The following is a 24,837-nucleotide window of genomic DNA, read 5'->3' on the forward strand; positions in this document are numbered from 1 at the left end:
TGGGACGACAAGTATGCACCATCACATGTGGCTAATTTTTGTATTTTTAGTAGAGACGGGGTTTCACCATGTTGGCTAGGATGGTCTCAAACTCCTGACCTCAGGTGATGTGCCCACCTCGGCCTCCCAAGGTGCTGGGATTACAAGTAAGAGCCACCGCGCCTGCCCTTTTTTGGGTTTTTAAGGAGGCTTCATTATGAAGGCATAATTGATTACATCATTGGCCACTGGTGATCAACTCTACCTTCAGCCCCTTTCCTCTTCCCAGAGGGCTGGGGTGGGGCTGAAAGTCCCAACCCTCTAATCATGAAGTTTTTCTAGTGACCAGCCTCCATTGTGAAGCTATCTAGTGGCTCTGAGCCACCAGTCATCTCATGAGCCTAGAAAAAACACTCATTGCTCCAGTGACAGAGCTGTGTGCCAGGAAGTGGGATCAAGACCAAATATATATTTCATGGTATCAAAAGATGGAACTCTATATATGAAAGTTTGAGAGACAGACACACACACATAATATCATCCAGGTAAAGGAGTAGACAGTCTTAATCATTTTAATTAACAATCTACCTGCTTTTATTTCTGAGCTCTTATAGAAACACAGCCCTGCACCCCCTCTTTGCTAAAATATGTACATTTCCCCATTATCTACTTAATAAAATCCAAACTCCTAGATGTGTGTTCACATCTATATTTAAACCTTATATTGTACTACATGTCTTCATGGAGATTTTACCAAAGTGTAACACACATGATTTTTTAGTAGTTTTTCTGGCTTTCCCCTCCCAACTTCTTAGCTGGGATGGAAGCTGCCTAAAGCAGGAGCTTGTCTGCCTTGTTCATGGTGAATTTCCTGAGCTGAGAACATAGCCTGATACATAGCATGCTCTCAAGATCCACTAGACAAATGAATAAATGAATGAAGAGTTATTGTCCTTACCTTCTGCTTTCTGGCCACATGCCCTCTTAGACAGTACTTATCTGTTATGAGTTGAATTGTGTTTTCCCCAAAACTCATATGCCGAAGCCCTAACACCTAGTATCTCACAGTTTGACTATATTTGGTGACAGGGCCTTACAGAAGTGATTCAGTTAAAAAGAAGTGGTTTGTTAGGATGCGCTTTCATCCAATTTGACTGGTTTCCTGCAAAAAAAAATTTGAAAAGGAGGAAGAGGAAATTTGGACACACAGAAGGATATAAGATGAATGTATACACATAGAGGAAACGCCATGTGAGGAAAGACCACAGTGAGAAGGTCTGCTGCCAACAGACAGGCTTCAGAAGGAGCCAACTCTGCAAACAACTTGGTCTTGGACTTCTAACCTACAGAACTGTGAGAAAAGAAATTTACGTTGTTTAAGTCATCCAGTCTATGGTATTTTTGTTATACATTTACTTTTGCAAGAGTACTCTGGTAAACCTTTTACATACAATCCTAATAAGAATCCTGTGATGTAGGTATTTTTGAGATCTCCATTTTACAGATAAAGAAGTGGAAGAATTGATATGTTAATTAACTTTTTTATGGTCAAACAGCCAGGGTTTAGAATGTAGGCAATTTGATTCACACTGCTCCCTCTACCTGATATACCTTCCCCTTCACTTCTGAATGGTAAATTCTAATCATCTGTAAAGTCAGAGGATACAGCTCTTTTCACTAAATTTCCCCACTTTGACTTCAAATTTATACTGTGCTATTTGTTTTACTTTATGTTTAGTTCCAAATTTGTTGTAGATGCCTGCTCAGGAATCTGCTTATCTCTCCAGGATGGGGGTCTCACATTATTCGCCATAGCCCTTTGACATTAAACCTAGACACCTTCTGAGGTGAGACCCTATTATGGGCTGAATTGGTACCTGGATCCTGATTGCTGGCTGATAGGTATCCTGGCTATACACATGCCAATTTACATGTATATACAAATTCACTTGTTTCAGAATTCCATGTTCTATTCTCTGTTACATGTGTAGGAATCTCTGCTAGCCTGATATTGATTACATCCCTGAATCATGATTGTTCATATTTCCCTATAGCCTTTATATATAGTGTTCTACTCTTTAGATGAACTTTCCCCAGAATCAGAAGTTTAGTCTCCCCTAATGCCCTCAGCTTACTGTGCATAGTCTGTTTCCATGACTCTGCTTATCCTACACATGACTGCTGTTAAGCAGGCAATGTCCAGGCATGACCTGTGATAGTCAATCCTTACATTTCTGTTAATGATTCACTCATTCATTCACACATGCATTCACTTATTTATTTGTTCTTCTGTTTTTCCATCTAACTGGGAACTTTTTATATGCCAGGTATCATGTAGATCAAGGTCAGTTTCCTGATTTGATACTAAAAACATCAACACGCTTTTAATGCTACTAACAGTCTGCAAAAATATTACCAAATTAACCTACACTAAAATGTAATTTGAAAACATATCACTGATGAGATTCAGTATCTTTCTACTTGTCAAGAGGAAGCAATCTAAAAGAAAAACAGTAACAAGTTGCAAACTAAGAAATTAAAACATGTCATGAGGATATGTTAAATGAAGGCTAGTTGTGGTGTGATGATAAGGGACAACTGAAATTTTCGAGGATCTGGAATACTGAAAAAGGAATACTGTGGAAAAAGACAGATTAGTGCTGCTCTGGGACTGCCTATGAGAGAAACTCAATCCAGAACTAGGGTGTTAGTGATGGTGACAACTGAGTTGAATAATGAGTCCAATTTAGCAAACATTTTTGAGCAACCCCTAAATACTAGACAATTGTAGGATGCAAACGGAAATCAGATATAGTCCTTCTCCTCAAGTAGTGGGGAAAACAGACACATAAAATCCTAGCTTTACTAGAGGTAGGAGTGAGGCAAGTGTGACTGTTGGCAATATCAAGTAACACCTCAGATGTGCTATTATCTGAAGTGATATCAGACACTGTCAAGATCCAAATTTTCTAGGCTGCCCTCTTAATGAAATGAACATAGTACAATTCCCAGACTTCTGTCTGATAGTAGAAAACAAGAAAGAAAAAAGTGGAGATGAGTGCATTTTGGTGGGTAATATGGGAACTATGCTGGATATTTAATATTTTCCTCTCCCAATCCATTTCATTCTTCTCCACTCTTCTCCCTGTATATAAGTTACACAGTCTATGGTATTTTGCTACAGCAGTACAAACAGATGAAGACACTACATTCTGAATTTAAACAAGTTTCTGCTGTGTCAAAATTGAGACGAGTATGCACTAACTAGCTGATAAAATCGATTCCATTTAATTGGAATGATATTTCTCACTACAAAATAGTAAGGTAGTAATATGACTGATAAATCTTTCACATGCACTTAGATTTGTAAATCAACTGGTTAACCTAGAAAACCAATAAAGTTAGATTTCTGAAATCTGCACAGATGAAGATGAGACTTCGAAGTAGAAGGGAAATAGGAAACTCAAGTAACTAGCCAACCTTACACAATCGTACAGGAATAATGCATATTTAGAGTTGCTGGTCTAGCATGGTGATACAGACCTAACCACAATCTAATTACCAGGCTTAGAGTCGAGTCTGCTGCTGCCCATGAAATACAGTTGAAATAACTAGTCCTTAGAGGATTTCAGGATTGTTAGTATTGTGCTAAGAAAGGGATGTCCCTCAGGTTCTAGGGAAACAGGGCTCTGCAGAATTGTAACTACTGGATGCAACCACAGCGTTTTAACATTTAAAGATAACACTAGTCAGTCTGATCTACCATCCAGGCAGCCCAGTTAGCCATGGGAAAACCAGAAGTGATTTTCTTAAATACATTTTCTAACAAAGCTTAAACATGATAGAAATATTGAAATGTGGTTTAATTCTCTTGGTTGAGAAAGAAAATGTGATCTGTAGATGATTCTATAAACTTTTGACTTAATTTCCCTTAATTTCTGGCCAGTGTGTCAAGTATGATTCACTTAGTCACATCTGCAGCATTTGCAAGTTAACACGTCTATTTTATCCAAAATCATAGCAAAATGAGTTGGATATGTAAAAATATTTGGCAAATGTCACAAGTAGATTCAGTGAGGAAAAGCCTAATTTCTAAGTCACACATGCGTACTCAAGAGTCCTCAGTTGGATGAGCACATATTCTACAAAGAGCTGGACAGTTCTGGTCCTTGTTTTATCATGGGTCAGGAGCACAAAAGTGAACTAAATAACAAAGCAAAAGGCAAACATTGACACTGGAAGCTCACAAGACTTAGCAAGAAATACATTCTTAAAAGTCATTAAACAATTTTGAAAAGAAATTCAAGCTGTGGGGACTGAGCTCTGAGATCAGAACAATAAGTTCCGTGAATTGGAACAGAGGCTTTCTGAATGCAGTTTTGAAGAATGCTTTTCCCAGACAAGCTTCTTTGTGAGGGGATTTTTTTTTTTTTTTTTAAACAAACATGCCTATTTTTGACTCAGCTCAGAAATGAAATATTTCAAAAGTCCTTTCAAGCTCAGTATATCTAAAATTACTCTTTCAAAGTTACACTTTAAGGGGTACTAGAGGATTGAGATTAAAAGGGATACCAAGTTTGTAAAATTTTCATAGGCATGATAAAGAGGCACAGAAATCCCCACCCACCCCCCAATAATTTCTTTAGTGTTTTCGATAAAACAAGCAAAATACCAGTTGGAAAGCACGGCACTGTTAACAGGGTTGGGAAAGTGTTTCAAAATTCGGTTTTGACAAAAGAAAGCGTGAAACAAAATTGCTTTTTTTCATGGGTTTAGGAGTTTTACAAAGGGAATTTTAATGAGAAATATTTTTATAAGGCTTGTTTTCCATAATTAATGTCATTGAATATAAAAATATAGCAGACCCTTGAGCAACAAGGGTTTTAACTACATGGGTCCACTTATAAATGGATTTTCTTCAATAAATATATTGAAATATGTTTTGAAGTTTGTGACAGTTTGAAAAAGCTCACAAACCATATAGCCCAGAAATACTGAAAAAAAGCTAAGGAAAAGATAAGTCATAAATGCATAATACATATGTAGATACATCTATTTTATTATCTATTACCATAAAATATACATAAATCTATTATAAATGTTGAAATTTATCAAAAGTTACACTCACACTTAAAGACCGTACATGGTGCTATTAATAGTCGAGAGAAATATAAACCAATGTAAAGATGCAGTATTAAATCATAACTGCATTAAATTAACAGAATATACTGTACTACTGTAATAATTCTTTAGCCACCTCTTGTGGCTATTGAGGTGAGCTCACGTGTTTTGAGTATCTATTTAAAATGCGATGGGATCTAACCATCGCCACATGAGCAGTTCATCTCTCCAGTAAATTGCATATTGCAGTAAAAAGTGATCCCCTGTGGTTCTTGCATATTTTTCATCTTGTTTAGTGCATCTTGAATAATGTTATGGGACCCATATGAAGTGCCACTAGTGATGCTGAAAGTGTTCCCAAGAAGCAGAGAAAAGTCATGACATTACAAGAAAAAGTCTAATTGCTTGCTATGTACCATAGATCGAAATCTGTAGTTGTGGTTGCTGCTATTTCAAGATAAATGAACACAGCATGAAACCACTGTTTAAAAAAAAAAAAAGAAAGAAAAGGAAATTTGTGAAGCTGTTGCTGCAGCTAGGCCAGCAGACATAAAAACTTTGTAGTTTCTGCAAACTACCTTTTAATCTCATATTGAAAATTCAGCTTTTATGTGGATGTGGGATTGCTATGATTTGAGAAGTTTAGTCATTATATGACAACTTAAAGCAAAAGGAAGGTGATGGATCTAAAGCTGGAGAATTCAATGCCAGCAAAGGATGGTTTGGTGATTTTAGAATGTAGTTTGGCTTAAAAAACATCACGATAACAGGAGAAGCAGCTTCTTCAGATGAGTTCACACATGCCATTAAGAAAATCATTGAGGAGAAAGGATATCTGCCTGAATAGGTTTTTTTTTTTCCTCTTTTTTTTTTCTTATTATACTTTAAGTTCTAGCATTCATGTGTACAATGTGTAGGTTTGTTACGTATGTACACATGTGCCATGTTGGTGTGCTGTACCCATTAACTCATCATTTACATTAGCTATTTCTCCTATTGCTATCCCTCCTCCCTCCCCCATGACAGGCCCCCATGTGTGATGTTCCCCGCCCTGTGTCCAAGTGTTCTCATGGTTCAATTCCCACCTATGAGTGAGAACATGCGATGTTTGGTTTTCTGTCCTTGTGATAGTTTGCTCAGAATGATAGTTTCAGCTTCATCCAAGTCCCTACAAACAACATGAACTCATCATTTTTTATGGCTGCACAGTATTCCATGGTGTGAATGTGCCACATTTTCTTATCCAGACTATCATCGATGGACATTTGGGTTGGTTCCAGGTCTTTGCTATTGTGAATAGGGCCACAATAAACATACATGTGCATGTGTCTTTATAGCAGCATGATTTATAATCCTTTGGGTATATACCCAGTAATGGGATGGCTGGGTCAAATGGTATTTCTAGTTCTAGATCCCTGAGGAATCCCCACACAGTCTTCCACAATGGGTGAACTAGTTTACAGTCCTACCAACAGTGTAACAGTGTTCCTATTTTTCCACATCCTCTCCAGCACCTGTTTCCTGACTTTTTAATGGTCACCATTCTAACTGGTGTGAGATGGTATCTCATTGTGGTTTTGATTTGCATTTCTCTGATGGCCAGTGATGACGAGCATTTTTTCATGTGTCTGTTGGCTGCATAGATGTCTTCTTTTGAGAAGTGTCTGTTCATATCTTTCACCTACTTTTTGATGTGGTTGTTCGATTTTTTCTTGTAAATTTGTTTAAGTTCTTTGTAGATTCTGGATATTAGCCCCTGAATCGGTTTTTAATTCAGACAAGTGCCCTATTTTGGGAAAAAATGCCACAAAGGACACTTATTAGAAAGGAATAGAAGCAAGCACTAGGATTTCAGGCAGAAAGGGATAAGCTAATGCTACTGTTTGTGCAAATGCAGTTGTGTTTATGATCAGGACTGCCCTTACCTATAAAGATGCTAAGCTACTAGGCTAAAAGGGAAAAGATCAACACTAGCTGCCAGTCTTTTGGTTGTGCAACAGGAAAGCCTGGACAATGAGAACACTTGTTCCGAATTGGTTCCATCAATGCTTTGTCTCTGAAGTCAGGAAGTACCATACCTGTAAGGGACTGTTTTTTAAAGTTCTTTTGATTTTGAACAATGCCATTAGCCACCCAGAGTACCATGAGTTAAACACTAAAGGTGTTGCAGTAGTCTACTTGTGTTGAAGTAGTCTACATAGTTTTTAGGAAAACATGATGTCTCTAATTCAGCCACTAGATCAGGGGGTTATAAGGATCTTTAAGGCTGATTACACACAGCACTCTATAGACAGGATTGTCAACACTATGCAAGAGAATCCCAGGAGAGAGAATAACATAAAAGTCTGGATGCATTAGACCACTAAAAATGTCATCATTGTTATAGAGAAGGCTGTGAAAGTCATTAAACCTAAAACAACAAATTCCTGCTGGAAACAACTGTGTCCAGATAGACATGACTTCACGAGATTTATGACAAACCCAATCAAGGAAGTCATAAAAGAGATTATGGATATGACAAAAAAAAGACAGCAGGTGAAGGTTTCAATATAGGATCTTGGAGAAATTCAACAGCTCAGTAGACACCTCTATTAAGATGTCTCTAATGAATAGAAAATTAATGCAAGACGACTTGGTGGAGATGTGTGCTTCCAATCAGTGGAAGACGATGAGGAAGAACATGTAGAAGATGCAGTGCCAGAAAATGAATTGACATTAAACAATCTGGCAGAAGGGTTCTGATTACTCAGGACTGCTTTTGAATTCTTTTAGGATATGGGCCCTTCCATGATATGGGCATTGAAACTAAAGCAAACAGTGGAAGAATAATTGGTACCATATAGAAACATTTTAGAGAAATAAAAAGCAAAAACATCAGACAGAAATTATGACATATTTCTGTAAAGTTAAACTGAATGTGTCTGTCTCTCCTGCCTCCCCTTCTATCTCTTCTACCTCTTCCGCCTCCCCTTCTGTCTCTTCTACCTCTTCCGCCTCTGCTATCCCTGAGACAGCAACACTCTTCTTCTTTCTCCTCCTCCTCTTCCTCAGCCCACTCAATGTGAAGACAAGGAGGATGAAGGCCTTTATTCCGAGCACTTCCACTTAATGGATAGTAAATACATTTTCTTATGATTTTCTTAATAATGTTTTCTTTTCTCTAGCTTTATTGTAAGAATACAGTATATAATGTATGTAACATATCAAATATGTGTTAATCAACTGTTTATGTTATTGGTGTGGTTTCTGGTCAACAGCAAGCTATTAGTAGTTATGCTTCTGAGAAGTCAAGAATTATGTGGATTTTTGACTGCATGGGGGTTGGCGCCCCTAACCCCTGTGTTGTTCAGGTGTCAACTGTAGAACCAAAAGTCTGGATGTATTTATTATTTGAACCATATAACAAAAACAATAGAAAGACAAGACTCTCCAAATAAAAAGGAGAAATCATATCAAACTCAGAGTTAACTTACTTAGGTGGCTATTAATGGTCTTATCCATACATTTGGTACTTGATTATTTAATCACAGAGTTGGTTGGTTTGATTTTTATCATGTGCAAAAATGCTAAGTGAGGTAGTTTACATTAAAGAGTCAGACTCAGAAAATAATTTGCCTAGCTTGATTCTGCATGAAAATATGAAGATATTCATGAAGATATATATTTATTTGTATAAACGTAAACATTACAAAAATGAATTAAAGCAAGTATTTTTCTTGATAAGAAGATATGTGCAAATTATTGATTTTGAATAATTTAATTTCAAAGTTCAAATTTAATTAAAGCTATGCATTAAACCAAAATGGTGTTTAGTTTTAAAGAAATAGATTTAAGGGAATTCAAACTTGTACTGTTCCTATTTTGGTAGAGTGCTTTTCCCTGCTAGTTATCAGAGGCATTGCCCTTGTTTCTCTGTAGCATTTTGTGTTCTCCAGATAGTAACCTGACAGAATTACTATTCTGTCCATGGATGGACTATGTACATTGCTTTTGCCTACCTAGTTTCCTTTGTTTGTGCAGCTACCAACCCAGGCTGACCAAACAGATATACCTGTCCATAATAATATTCAATAAGAGGCTTCCTTAACATTTGATAAGTGGATGCAGGGAGAGAGGCTTTTTCTTTGTCCTGGATCACATGCTGTGAAGACCATCTAGTTGGAATGCCAACAGCCTTCTTTTCTAGCTGCTGGGACAAAAAGCCAGAGAGAAAAGCAGAATAAAGACAGAGAGATGCAGAGCGCAGGACTTGACCCTGCCTGAAGCCTTAGACTTTCTAATAAGAGACAATGACTCTTTTTCTGTTGTAAGCTAGTTTGTGTTGGGTTTCTGTCCCTCACAGCCACAATAATCCTGGCTAATTCAACAAATAAGCAATAGAAAAAGCTGAAAGGGAAACAATTTACAGCAAAATATAAGGCAGTGCATCTAGTTCTTAGCCACATATGGCAAAAATGAGCTTTTTATGTGTTTTCAGATATATAATAAAAGAGAAATAAGAATTTTTGCCTTAATGTATCTCAAACATAGAGACTGTTAGTACATTTTACAAAAGTGTACAATATGTTTTAGTCTGCCAATTTTAAAAATTGTATTTATTTAAATTTCTAAATTAAAAACATTTAAAAAATTGACAGATAATTGTAATGTATTTTCATGTACAACATGTTTCAAAGTCTATATATACTGTGAAATGACTAAATCTAGTTAACACATGCATTACCTAACATAGTTATCATTTTTGTGGTGAGAACACTTTACATCTACTCTTAGCATTTTTCAAGAGTACAATAATGACTTTAAAAGAAATATACTGGCCAGAAGTCGTGGCTCATTCCTGTAATCCTAGCACTTTGGGAGGCTGAGGTGGGTGGATCACCTGAGGTCAGGAGTTCCAGACCAGCCTGGCCAACATGGCAAAATCCTGTCTCTACTAAAAAATAAAAAATAAAAAAATTAGCTGGGCATGGTGGCACTCACCTGTAATCCCAGCTACTAGGGAGGCTGAGGAAGGAGAATCACTTGAACCCTGGAGGTGGAGGTTGCAGTGAGCCGAGGTCGTGTCACTGCACTCCAGCCTGTGTGATGGGAGCATGACTCCATCTCAAAAAAAAAAAAAAAAAAAATACAAATAAAGATAAAAGAAGTATATTTACACATCAAAAGCTTGATCACTTTAGTAAAAAAATATCATCAATGACATATATTTGGTTATATGGAAGTAAATCACTGTTTTGATAAATTATTTAATAACAATATGATTTAGCCATTGTATTAGTCCCTTCTCACACTGCTCTGAAGAAATACCCAAGATTGGGTAATTTAAGAAGGAAAGAGGTTTAATTGACTCACAATTCAGCATGGCTGGGGAGGCCTCAAAAAATTTACATTCGTGGTGGAAGGGGAAGTGAACACACCTTCTTCACATGGTGGCAGGAAGGAGAAGAATGAGAAACCAGCAGAGGGGAAAGCCCCTTATAAAACTATCAGATCTTGTGAGAAGTTACTACCTCGAGAATAGCATGGGGGAAACTGCCCACATGATCCAATTACCTCCCACCGGGTCTCTCCCACGACACGTGGAGATTATGGGAACTGCAATTCAAGATGAGATTTGGATGGGGACACACCCAAACCATATCAGCCATATATACAGGTAGGTTTAGGTAAAGATTAAAGGTTTAGGGAGGTTAATGACAAAATATTCAGAGTAATTCATCTGACCTTAAACCATCCTCTACCCCCTTACCACACATACACAAAAGTACATGCAAATATACTCAATTATTGCACATTACAAAACAACTATTACTGGGTTATGTGCAAATTTATAGTCAATAAATCAAGGGAAATGAAATCATATGAAGAAATTTGGATGTAATTTAACAGGTAGAGTAAGAAATCCTTATATCTCAGTCTGTTTACATGCCAGATTGGTTTGATTCTTTTGCTTGTTAGTTCTGTTTCATCAAAGTATTTACCCAAACTAATTTCTTGAATGAACACATCAAATAAGGTGAACTGGTTTATGAATAAACACCACCTCAATAACTCACACTATCATATCAGATCACTCTCGAATGGCTTCATAAGTATTTGTCCCAACAGCCTTTTCCTTATTCCATTTCCTGAACCTAGAAATAAAACCTGAATGCTTTAACTTTGAGTTCACTGCTCTACTTACAATTCAGGGTTCTCTTTATGATTACTGCCACTAAATGCTATAAATGTAGAATTCCACAGTTAGAAGGGACTCTAAAATGTCTATTTCACTTACTAGTTCTACAAACGAAAACTCAAGCTCAGGGCTCTGACATACCCATCCAAGGTTTCAAGTGGCAGAGCTGGTCCTGGACACTCATCCCAGAGGCCCAGTTCAATGCTTTTATTGGAAAGCCATTATGCAGATGCTCTGCACACAACTTGGGACTTTTTACTGTATTGATTTGGTTTTATGCAAGTTATTGTGTCTCAGCATAACATCATAAATCTGTGCTAGATGTTCAAATTATCTGAATGGATTGTCATATTCAGTAATTAAAAAGTTAATATTGAAGAATAATAGCTCTTTATAGAGTTTTATTTCTGTTAAGTATTAAGAGCATTTTATATGTATTAACTCATACAAATGATTCGTAGATTTTTTTAGTAGAAAGTCATACTAATTCTTTCTGGTAATCCTATTCACTTTTCATTAAGTTCTCTTTTAAATAAGAGGTCTTAGGCTCCATTTTGTGTAGCTTGTTTGTTTTTAAGTTGACAGATCAAGTAAGGTGTACTAGTTTACACAACTGGTTTACACAAGGTGTAACTATGTTACATCTCAGTTACATAGTAAACAGTAAAATATATTAAATTGAATAAATAGTTTTGTATTAAATCCTGAATTGAGTCTAGTTTTATGTATTATCTTTTTTTTTTTTTTTTTTTTGGCTACCTGAAAGAGTTCAAAGACAGTCCCTGTTTTCCAGAATAAAATATCTTTTTAGAAACTTTGAAGCAACAGACCTTTAAGAATTCTAGATAAAAATGTCTGTGATGAAAAGATGGATGTTTGGGGTGATGAATATCTCATTTGCCTTTATGTGATTATTATTCATATCAAAATATCTCATATACCCTATAAATAGATATACCTATGTACCCACAAAAATTAAAAATAAAGAATTTTAAAAAAATCTGTGTTGGAATACCAAATATGCCTCAAAGTTAATATTTTATTAAAATCATGAAATTAATTCATGATTTTGGAAATTCTCATTTTGTAAAGTGAGGGTGATGGTGGTTAACAACATACTTTTTAAGAAAAGTATATTGAGTTTGAACAAAATGTTATAATAAGATTTATATGTTTTGGTAGCTGAGAGTTTGCCTGTAGAGTGAAACTGTGCTTAAATCCCAGTTCTTAAATTTTCTCGCTTGTGTGACCTTGGCAAAAGCATTCAGTCTTTTTGTATTTCAGGTTTTTCATCCAAAAATATGAAGATAATGAGGAGTTTTTGTCTCAAAGAGTTGTTGGGATAATTAAACACATGTATTAAAAAGTACTAAGACATAATAAATTAGTGATTTTTATTAAAAATAGAAAATTATTTTATATTATTGCTCCTTAAAAATTACAAATAATTACTGCTATTAGCCTACATTTTGGTGTATTTTGTTTGAATTATTTGAAGGAGAAGAAATACTCTTTATAGAACAAATGATTGTTCTAGTTAAAGGAAAAGATCTGTAATTTACCTACTATTAGGAATTTACATATATAATTGATTTATGAATCCCGCCCCAACAGTTTCTGAGATTTGCTTGATATTTTCCAAAGCTCTTAACTCTTGCCTTTTCTCACTGTTATAATCAACCGTTTCCTGTATGCCAGCAAAGTCAGTGGTAAAGATGTTAAATGTTTACTGCAAGCAGGAATATTGTCATAATAGCATAATAAGCAATTAGGAAAAAACTGCCCCCTGACAGAAAGCAATCATTGGTTATGTTTTATGTGGAATTCCTCTGTTTCATGATTGATTGAATGGTTCTTTTCTATTGAATTATTGTTGTGAAAACAGAGCTGTTTCATACTGAAGGTTATGACATATGCTATTCATTATTTAGGCCAATATAGCAAGGTTTTTAGTAACAAGTTTTAAGAATAAAGTTCATTTGAAAGTGCTTTCATTGCTCACATTACATTTTGCTGAGATTTTACTAAGATGGAGTATTAAACACAATACTAATGACTCATGAGTAAAAATACAGTGAACTAAATGATGCAAAAATGCATCAAGTATTTGAACAAAACATGTTAAACACATATGCACATCTCAAAGACTAAAAGGAAATGAAAAAGATCTTGTTTTGATATTGTTTTAGAGCTTCTAGGCTTCTCCTTTCATTATTAATCATACTTGGCTGCACAGAACACTTGTGATCTGTCCTTTCTTTGTAGAAGCTGCCATTGTGTGAAGATGGATATGCCTTTTTTCTCCCTCTTCTCTCAAAAGATGAATTCTCAATCTCAATTGCTTCCTCATAGCATGTGCACTTATCTTTGCCTTTTGTGCACTAGAGGAGAACATGCTTCTCCATTTCTTTGTCTCTCAGAAATATGAGACAAGTGCCTTTTGCTCTATCATGTAGCTGCTCTTTTCAATATCAGCTGTACTGATGCCTGCCTCCAGTAGCAAGCTGGTGACAAACACCACGAGGATGTATCTCCCCAGCAAGGTGCTGATCAGACAGCTTGAAAGAAAGCAATGCCCTGTTTTTCCATTTTAGGAACAAACATTTTTCTCTCTCTCCCTGATTTCCCTTCTCCTTCCTTTCTCTCTTTCTTTCCCTCTCCTTCTCCTGAACCAGTTTTATTTTGTTTTCTAAAAAATACTAATATTTGAATCAAGTTTTCAATCAAGAGTATTCTATTAACTTAGTTCCAAACCAAGGACAAAAGTGCATAATGTTCAAGTCATTAGGTTTAGGTTCTTTACTGGTCTAAAGAGGCAATGGGCATTGTGTATCTGGGCATTTAAGTATTGTTCCATAATTATTTACATACCATATATATAATATGCAATACATATAATATGTGCTATATATACAGTGTGCTATAGATATGTTCTCATATATATTATCTTCTACTTTGTGTGGTGTATTTATCTTCCCTGTGTTCTTATTATTTCTGTATTTTCAGAATTGTTTAATTACTATAGTGTACTACCTATAATATTTTGAGATTTTTTAATATGCAAAAATGAACATTTTTAAATTATACTTCTAGTGAAGATTCCATATAGCTCAAAGACTAACAGAAAATGAAATTGACACAGAAAATTAAAGACTCGTCAATGGACACTTCAAAATCAGACACAGGTAGACATAATTCTGTTAGAAGAAAAGATAAGGGTAGCAAAGGTCTATGCTTTACATATTTTGTTATTCCCCACTCCCTTTGGCATAAATTTTAAACTCATTAGTCCAGCCTCAGACGCCTTGCCCATCTCAACACTTACGCTAGCCTACAAGTGTCCTGTGTTCTAGCCATACTAATCTCCTTGGAATTTCTTAAACTTTCTAGGTTATCTTCCTTCCACACTTTTGTACATGCGGTTCCTCTCTTTGCCTGGGTAGCTTTTTTATACATAAATATTCAATTCAGTGTTCCCTTTCTCTGGGAAGGTATTCTCAATTTCCGTTCTCAAGGCTGGGTTAGGTGCCTCCTAAAGCTCATATCTTATACATATTTCTTTCATTGCCCTTTTTATTCATTCATTTATTCATTCGTTCCATAAATATATATTGTGTGCATAATAGATGCCATTTGTGTAACTGCTGATATGCTTCTCATCCACTAGACTATGACCTCCTTGAGTTAAGAGACATAGAGTTATTCTCATTCTTCAGGGAATTATGTTCTATAAAGTTGGCATAAATAATAAATTAACAAATATGGAACTATTACTCCTAAAATAACAAGTTAGATTCCTAAGAACCTTTGATCACAACATTGTCATCAACCAAAATATCATTTGCATTATGTAGGTTCATTTGCCAACGTCCTTATAAAACAAACCAGTCTCATCAGCATTAAAAAACTGCGTTTCAGCTAGGCGCCGTGGCTCACACCTGTAATCCCAGCACTTTGGGAGGCCAAGGCGGGTGGATCACGAGGTCAGGAGTTCAAGACCAGTCTGACCAAGATGGTGAAACCCCATCTCTACTAAAAATACAAAAAATTAGCCGAGCATGGTGGCGGGTGCCTGTAATTCCAGCTACTCAGGAGGCTGAGGCAGAGAATTGCTTGAACCCAGGAGGTGGAGGTCGCAGTGAGCCAGGATCACATCAGAATGAGACTCTGTCTCAAAACAAACAAAAAACAAACAAAACAAAACAAAAATCCTGCTTCTCAGGCTTCTGAGCCCAAGCCTACACATACACATCCAGATAGCCTAAAGTAACTGAAGAATCACAAAAGAAGTGAAAATGGTCGGTTCCTGCCTTAACTGATGACATTACCTTGTGAAATTCCTTCTCCTGGCTCAGGAGCTCCCCCACTGAGCACCTTGTGACCCCACCCCTGCCTGCCAGAGAACAACCCCCTTTGACTGTAATTTTCCACTACCTACCCAAATCCTATAAAATGGTCCCACCCCATCTCCCTTTGCTGACTCTCTTTTCAGACTCAACCTGTCTGCACCCAGGTGATTAAAAAGCTTTATTGCTCACACAAAACCTACTTGGTGGTCTCTTCACATGGGCACGCATGACATTTGGTGCCGTGACTCGTATCGGGGACCTCCCTTGGGAGATTAATCCCCTGTCCTCCTGCTGTTTGCTCTGTTAGAAAGATTCACCTGTGACCTCTGGTCCTCAGACCAACCAACCCAAGGAACATCTCACTAATTTTAAGTCAGGTAAGCAGCGTCTTTTTACCCTTTTCTCCAACCTCTCTATCCCTCAACCTCTTTCTCCTTTCAATCTTGGCACCACCCTTCAATCTCTCCCTTCTCTTAATTTCAGTTCCTTTTCTTTTCTGGTAGAGACGGAGGAGAAGCGTTTTATCTCCGGCACTGGTCACGGACTCGGGAAGACAGTCTTCCCTTGGTGTTTAATCATTGCGGGGATACCTGCTTGAATATTCACCCATGTTTCAGTGGTGTCTGATCACCATGGGGATGGCTGCCTTGATCCTTCACCCTTAGTGGCAAGCACCACTTTCCTGGGGAGCAAGCATCCCCCACTCTTCTCTTCGTGTCTCTACCCTCTCTTTTCTCTGGGCTTGCCGCCTTCACTATAGGCAACTTTTCACCCTCCATTTCTTCTTCTCACTTAGCCTGTGTTCTCAAGAAATTAAAACCTTTTCAACTCACACCTGACCTAAAACCTAAATGCTTTATTTTCTTCTGCAATGCTGCTTGATCCCAATACAAACTCGACAATTGTTCCAAATAGCAAAAAAAGGGCACTTTAAATTTCTCCATCCTACAAGATCTAAATAATTCTTGTCATAAATTGGACAAATGGTCTAAGATGCCTGGCATCCAGGCTTTCTTTTACACATCAGTCCTTCCCTAGTCTCTGTTCCCAATGCAACTCGTCCCAAATCCTCCTCCTTTCCCTCCCACCTGTCCCCTCAGTGCCAACCCCAAGTGTCACTGAGTCTTTTCAATCTTCCTTGTCTACCAACCCATCTGACCTCTCCCCTCATCTCCAGACTGCTCCTCCTCAGGTCACTGCCCACCAGGCTGAATCAGGCTGCAATTCTTCCTCAGCTTCTGCTCCTCCACCATATAATCCTTTTATCACCTCCCTCCTCACACCCAGTCCGGCTTACAGTTTTGCTCCATGACTAGCCCTCCCCCACCTGCCCAACAATTTCCTCTTAAAGAGGTGGCTGGAGCTAAAGGCATAGTCAAGGTTAATGCTCCTTTTTCTTTACCCAATCTCTCCTAAATCAGTCAGCGTTTAGAGTCCTTTTCATCAAATATAAAAACCCAGCCCAGTTCATGGCTCGTTTGGCAGCAACCCTGAGACGCTTTGCAGCCCTAGACCCTGAAAGGTCAGAGGCCGTCTTATTCTCAATATTCATTTTATTACCCAATCCACTCCTGACATTAAATAAAGCTCCAAAATTTAGATTCCAGCCCTCAAACCCCACAACAGGACTTAATTAACCTCGCCTTCAAGGTGTACAATAATAGAGAAGAGTTGCAATTACTTGCCTCCACTGTGAGACAAAACCCAGCCGCACCTCCAGCACACAAGAACTTCAAAATTCCTAAACCACAGCTGTCAAGCATTCCTATAGGACCTCCTCCATCACGATGTTGCTTCAAGTGCCAGAAATCTGGACACTGGGCCAAGGAATGCCCACAGCCTGGGATTCCTCCTAAGCTGTGTCCTATCTGTGCGGGATCCCACTGGAAATCAGACTGTCCAACTCGCCCAGGAGCCACTTCCAGAGCCCCTGGAACTCTGGTTCAAGGCTCTCTGACTGACTCCCAGATCTTCTTGGCTTAGCAGCTGAAGACTGACGCTGCCCAATTGCCTCAGAAGTCTCCTGGACCATCACAGATGCTTTAGGTAACTCTTACAGTGGAGGGTAAGTCCATCCCCTTCTTAATCCATATGGGGGCTACCCACTCCACTTTACCTTCTTTTCGAAGGCCTGTTTCCCTTGCCTCCATAATTGTTGTGGATATTGACAGCCAGGCTTCTAAACCTCTTAAAACTCCCCAACTCTGATGCCAACTTGGACAACGTTCTTTTATGCACTCCTTTTTAGATATCCCCACCTGTCCAGCTCCCTTATTAGGTTGAGACATTTTAACTAAATTATCTGTTTCCCTGACTATTCCTAGGCTACAGCCACACCTCATTGCCACCATTTTCCCTAGTTCAAAGCCTCCTTTGCATCCTCCCCTTGTATCTCCCCACCTTAACCCACAGGTATGGGACACCTCTACTCCCTCCTTGGTGACCGATCACGTACCCCTTACCATCCCATTAAAACCTAATCACCCTTACCCCACTCAATGCCAATATCCCATCCCACAGCATACTTTAGAAGGATTAAAGCCTATTATCACTCACCTGTTACAGCACGGCCTTTTAAAGCCTATAAACTCTCCTTATAATTCTCTCATTTTACCTGTCCAAAAACTAGACAAGTCTTACAGGTTAGTTCAGGATCTGCGCCTTATCAACCAAATTGTTTTGCCTATCCACCCTGTGGTGCCAAAGCCATACATTATTTCGTCCTCATACCCTCCTCTACAACTCACTATTCTGTTCTTGACCTTAAAGATTCTTTTTCCACTATTCCCCTGCACCCCTTGTCCCAGCCAGCCTGTCTTTGCTTTTACCTGGATTGACCCTGACACCATCAGTCCCAGCAGTTTACCTGGGCTGTACTGCCTCAAGGCTTCAGGGACAGTCCTCATTACTTCAGTAAAGACCTTTCTCATTATTTACTTTCTTTCCATCCATCTGCCTCTAACCTTATTAAATATTTTGACAGCCTTCTACTTTATAGCCCCTCCTATAAATCCTTCCAACAGGACACCCTCCTGCTCCTCCAACATCTATTCTCAAAAGGATATCGCGTATCCCCCTCCAAAGCCCAAATTTCTTCCTTACCCGTTACCTATCTTGGCATAATTCTTCATGAAAACACATGTGCTCTCCCTCCTAATTGTGACCGGCTAAACTCCAAAACCCTAACCCCTTCTACAAAACAACAATTCCTTTCCTTCTTTGGCATGGTTGGATACTTCCACCTTTAAATACCTAGTTTTACCATCCTGGCTAAACCATTATATAAACTCACAAAAGAAAACCTAGCTAACCCCATAAGTCCTAAATCCTTTCCCCATGCCCCTTTCCATTCCTTAAAAATCAACCCTAAAAGCTGCTCCCACACTAGCTCTCCCTAACTCATCCCAACCCTTTTCATTACACAAAACCGAAGTACAGGGCTGTGCAGGCAGAATTCTTACACAAGAGCTGGGACCGCACCCTGTAGCCTTTCTGTCCAAACAACTTGACCTTACTGTTTTAGCCTAGTCCTCCTGTCTGTGTGTGGTGCCTGCTGCTGCCCTAATACTTTTAGAGGCCCTCAAAATCACAAACTATGCTCAACCCCATCTCTACAGTTCTCATAACTTCAAAAATCTGTTTTCTTCCTCACACCTGATGCATATAATTTCTGCTCCCCAGCTCCTTCAGCTATACTCACTCTTTTTTGAGTCTCCCACAATTACCATTGTTTCTGGTCCAGACTTCAATCCGGCCTCCCACATTATTCTGGATACCACACCTGATCCCCGTGACTGTATCTCTCTGATCCACCTGACATTCACTCCATTTCCCCATATTTCCTTCTTTCCTCTTCCTCACCTTGGTCACATTTAGTTTATTGATGGCAATTCCACCAGGCCTAATTTCCACTTACCAGCAAAGGCAGGCTATGCTATAGTATCTTCTACATCTATCATTGAGCCTACTGCTCTACCCCCCTCCACTACCTTTCAGCAAACCCAACTCATTGCCTTAACTCAGGCCCTCACTCTTGCAAAGGGACTATGCATCAATATTTATACTGACTTAAAATATGCCTTCCATATCCTGCACCACCATGCTGTCATATAGGATGAAAAAGGTTTCCTCCCTACAAAAAGGTCCCTTATCATTAAGGCCTCTTTAATAAAAACTCTTCTCAAGTCTGCTTTACTTCCAAAGGGAGCTGGAGTCATTCACAGCAAGGGCCATCAAAAGGCATCAGATTCCATCATTCAGGGTAATACTTACGCTGATAAGGTAGCTAAAAAAGCCTCTAGCATTTCAACTTCTATCCCTCACAGCAGTTTTTCTCTTTCTCATTGGTCACTCCCACCTACTCCCGCACTGAAACTTCCACCTATCAGTCTCTTTGCACACAAGGTAAATGGTTCTTAGACCAAGGAAAATATCTCCTTCCAAACTCACAGGCCCATTCTATTCTGTCATCATTTCATAACCTCTTCCATGTAGGTTACAAACCTCTAGCCCACCTCTTAGAACCTCTTGTTTCCTTTCCATTGTAGAAATCTGTCCTCAAGAAAATCACTTCTCAGTGTTCCATCTGCTATTCTACTACTCCTCAGGGATTGTTCAGGCCCCTTCCCTTCCATACACATCAAACTCGGGGATTTCCCCTGTGAAGGACTGGCAAATTGACTTTACTCACATGTCCTGAGTCAGAAAACTAAAATACCTCTTGGTCTGGGTTGACACTTTCACTGGATGGGTAGACGCCTTTCCCACAGGGTCTGAGAAGGCTACTGCAGTCATTTCTTCCTTTCTGTCAAACATAATTCCTCAGTTTGGCCTTCGCACCTCTATACAGTCCAATAACAGACCGACCTTCATCCCTACTATCTTCTCTCTAGTCGCACTCCTATTCACCGTTCTCAACTACTCGTAAATGCCCTGCCCTTATTTGCACTGCTGGCTTACACTTTCCCACCAAACCATCATAACTGACATCTCCTGGTTTTACCTCAAACTGCCACCCTTAAGTCTCTCTTAAAGTGGATAAAAGATCTTCAGTGGCAAGGTACACTCCAATACTTTCACCATGTTGAAGTCCTACTCTTTACTTTTATACTCACTCTTATTCTCATTTCCATTCTTATGCCACCCTTTACCTCTCCCCAGCTATCTCCACCATGCTATCAATCTCACTCACTCTCTCCTAGCTATTTCTAATCCTTCTTTCACAAGCAACTGCTGGCTTTGCATTTCTCTTTCCTCCAAAATCACTGAGGCCTCGACTTACTCACTGCTAAAAAAGAGGACTCTGTATATTTTTAAATGAAGAGTGCTGTTTTTACCTAAATCAATTTGGCCTGGTATATGACAACATAAAAAAACTCAATGATAGAGCCCAAAAAACTTACCAACCAAGCAAGTAATTACGCTGAACCCCCTTGGGCATTCTCTAATTGGATGTCCTGGGTCCTCCCAATTGTTAGTCCTTTAATACCTGTTTTTCTCCTTCCCTTTTTCGCACTTTGTGTCTTCCGTTTAGTTTCTCAAGTCATACAAAACTGTATCCAGGCCATCATCAATATTTCTATATGACAAATGTTTCTTCTAACAACCCCACAATATCACCCCTTACCACAAAACCTTCCTTCAGCTTCATCTCTCCCACTCTAGGTTCCCACGATGACCTAATCTCACTCGAAGCAGCCTTGAGAAACATCGCCCATTATCTCTCCATACCACCCCCCAAATTTTTCACTGCCCCAACACTTCAGCACTATTTTATTTTTCTTATTAATATAAGAAGACAGGAATGTCAGGCCTCTGAGCCCAAGCCTGTACATATACATCCAGATGGCCTGAAGCAACTAAAGAATCACAAAAGAAGTGAAAATAGTCAGTTCCTGCCTTAACTGATGACATTACCTTGTGAAATTCCTTCTCCTGGCTCAGATGCTCCCCACTGAGCACCTTGTGACCCCTGCCCCTGCCTGCCAGAGAACAACCCCCTTTGACTGTAATTTTCCACTACCAAACCCTGTAAAACGGCCCCACCCCTATGTCCCTTCATGACTCTCTTTTTGGACTCAGCCCACCTGCACCCAGGTGATTAAAAAGCTTTATTGCTCACACGAAGCCTGTTTGGTGGTCTCTTCACATGCAAGTACGTGACACTGCTTTTCCACATAAACTTTTTCCCATAGAACATCTGGTGGGTGTTTAAAAAATTCTTTTCTATATGTATTTTGTTTTTAATTGACAAATAATAATTGCATGTCTTTATAAGACACAAGTACAATGTGATGTTTTGATATAGATATGAAATTATTTAATCAAGCTAATTACCAAATTCATCTTCCATAGCCTCCTTATTTGCAAAACTTGCCTTGTCTGCAAGTTTAACATGTATTTCCCACACATACTGCCTTTTGAAATGTGCAAGTTAGCGAGCACTTGCCAAAAAAGTTTAACATTTTCCGGATAATGTGGCTAAATTTTTTTTTGGCTTTTAGCCTTACAACAGTGGTCTCCAATACACCTTTTAAATATTGGTTATCTTATGAAACTACAAATTTAACTACTTTTCCACTTTTTCTATAACTTCATCACACATTACAGATGTTACTTTAGCATTTTCTGGAGTATCCTTTTGCACAGATTGACAAATTTGCTCTTCCTTTTTCTGGATGTACTATATTGATGATCAATTAACACTGAACTCATAGCCAATAGCATTATAACTCATGCCTGAATGAAGCTTATGTAACACAATATTTTTTTGAAAGACACATTACTGTCTTCTTAGGAACACTAAATAACACTTCCGCACTACATTTGTGGGCTATTTTAAACAGTGAAATTACCAACAAAAAGCAGAAAATGTAAAAAAAAAAAAAATGTGGCTTCACTGAACAGACCTCAGAAAGGACACTTGTTTATGTGCAAGAGCGGGAACAACAAGGCAGAGTGTAACCTTGTTTGGCCTCAACTCAGAGCTTGCTTCTCAAGTGACTCAAATTTTTTGCTCTGTGCGTATCTGTGAATGACCTTAAATGATTGCAAAAATGCTACCAGTATTGATTTTGGGGTTATAAATAAATTTTAGTAGGTGAATTTTCAAATATGGAATCTACAAATGTAGAGTAATTGTATTCTTCTTCTATTAAATAGTAAAAGCTCAATAACTATTTGTTGACAGAATGAAGCTTGCATGCTATGCTGAAAGCTATTTCACATATTCAGTGACGTAAATTCTTTATTCAAACTATAAATTTGAAAAATCATTTATGCTACAATGCCTGAAAGTTAAAGAAAAATCTTGTTTGGATACCATGTATATTAGATTCTTACTTACAATATTCTTAAGTACTTTCTCCAAGGCATAATCTACCAATTATAATTCTATATGATATTAAATATTTTTTATGTTTGTAAAAATATAAGGTATATCTATACGTGGTGCTTATCTCTGGAAAAAAAGCAACTAGCAACTCCAGATTATTGCTCTCTCTGATGCCGAAATTCCTGAACTATCAACAAAATAAATGTATGAAAGCTAGAGTTGACACTGAAACATTCCATCAAAAAATTCTGTTTTTAGTAAAGAAACAAGGTCAGTTGAAGGCCATCATATTGACAACATACATTTTCTGTAAATCTGATTATGACATACAAACAATTTAGTGCAACTTACTGAGAGGCATAACTTTGGGTTGATTTTTAATTAGCAAAGACTTTGAATTGACCCATATTTATTCTCTAGTTTGTTCCTCCTTAATTCAAGAACAAGAATTTTCAAGATGTTTATAGATAGATGTTTACATAATCTATGACCATGGTTAATAGTCAAGCTAATGTGCTAATGTGGGGGGTCAAATCTATGATCACAATCAACTAATATAATTCATTTTGAGTCAACAAATATTTATTGAGAGTGTTCCAGACCTATGATAGGTGTTGGAAATAAATTATAAATGGAACAGCTTTGGTTCCATACCAATAAAGCTATCAGCCTATCTGAACAGATATACACTCTACAAGTGGAAAAAGAGAAAAAGTAATATACAGATTCTGAAGTAAACTATAGAGGAAGAAAAGTCTGGCAATGGAAGAGAATAATGATCATAGCGGAGGAGGAAAGAGACATATGTTACATGAGGTTTGCTATGGTTTGAATGTTTGTGGCCCCCACAATGTTCATGTTGAAACTTAATCCTGTCTTCATAACATAAAAGTGCAAGGTGAAGCAGCAAGTGCTGATGTACAACCTACAGCAAATTATTCAGAAGATCTAGCTAAGATCATTGATGGAAGTGGCTACACTAAATAACAAATTTTAAATGTAGTGAAAGCAGCCTTATATTGGAAGAAGATGCCCTCTAGGACTTTCATAGGTAGAGAAGAGAAGTCAATGCCTGTTTTCAAAACTTCAAAGGACAGGCTGACCCTCTTGTTAGAAACTGATGCAGCTGGTGACTTTAAGTCGAAGTCAGTGCTCACTTACTATTCCAAAAATTACTCTGTCTGTGCTCTATAAATGGAGCAAGAAAGCCTGGATTAGAGAATCTCTATAGCATGGTTTACTGAATAAGTTCAGCCCACTATTGAGACCTATTGCTCAGAAAAAAGATTCCCTTTGAAATATTACTGCTCATTGACAATGCATCTGGACACTCAAGAGTTCTGATAGATATATACAAGGAGTCTAATGTTTTTTTCATGCTTGCTGATACATCTTCCATTCTGAAGCCTATGGGTCAAGGTGTATTTTGACTTTCAAGTCTTATTATGTAAGAAATACTTTTTGTAGAAACAATCATCGTAGTGAACAGGCATCGTACAGAATGGGAGAAAATTTTTGCAATCTGCTTATCTGACAAACGTCTAATATCCAGGATCTACAAGGAACTTAAACAAATTTACAAGAATAAAACAGCCCCATCAAAAAGTGGGCAAAGGATATGAATGGAAAATTCTCAAAAGAAGACATCTATGTAGCCAACAAACATATGAAAAAAAGTTCAACATCACTGATCATTAGGGAAATGCAAATCAAAACCATAATGAGATACCATCTCATGCCAGTCAGAATGGTGATTATTAAAAAGCTAAGAAACAATAGATGCTGGTGAGGCTGTGGAAAAATAGGAATGGTTTTACACTGCTGGTGGGAATGTAAATTAGTTCAACCATTGGGGAAGACAGTGTGGCAATTATTCA

The 24,837-nt window shown here is 38.0% G+C and overlaps 1 protein-coding gene across 1 annotated transcript in view; it reads right to left on the reverse strand.

The window, feature by feature from the left end:
* Window positions 1-24,837, reverse strand: part of LOC103243954 (protein eyes shut homolog) — a 447,411-nt gene that overhangs the window by 169,980 nt on the left and 252,594 nt on the right. The gene's annotated exons all lie outside the window — the stretch shown is intronic.

Source organism: Chlorocebus sabaeus, chromosome 17 (genome assembly GCF_047675955.1).
Source record: "Chlorocebus sabaeus isolate Y175 chromosome 17, mChlSab1.0.hap1, whole genome shotgun sequence".
Taxonomy (NCBI): domain Eukaryota; kingdom Metazoa; phylum Chordata; class Mammalia; order Primates; family Cercopithecidae; genus Chlorocebus; species Chlorocebus sabaeus.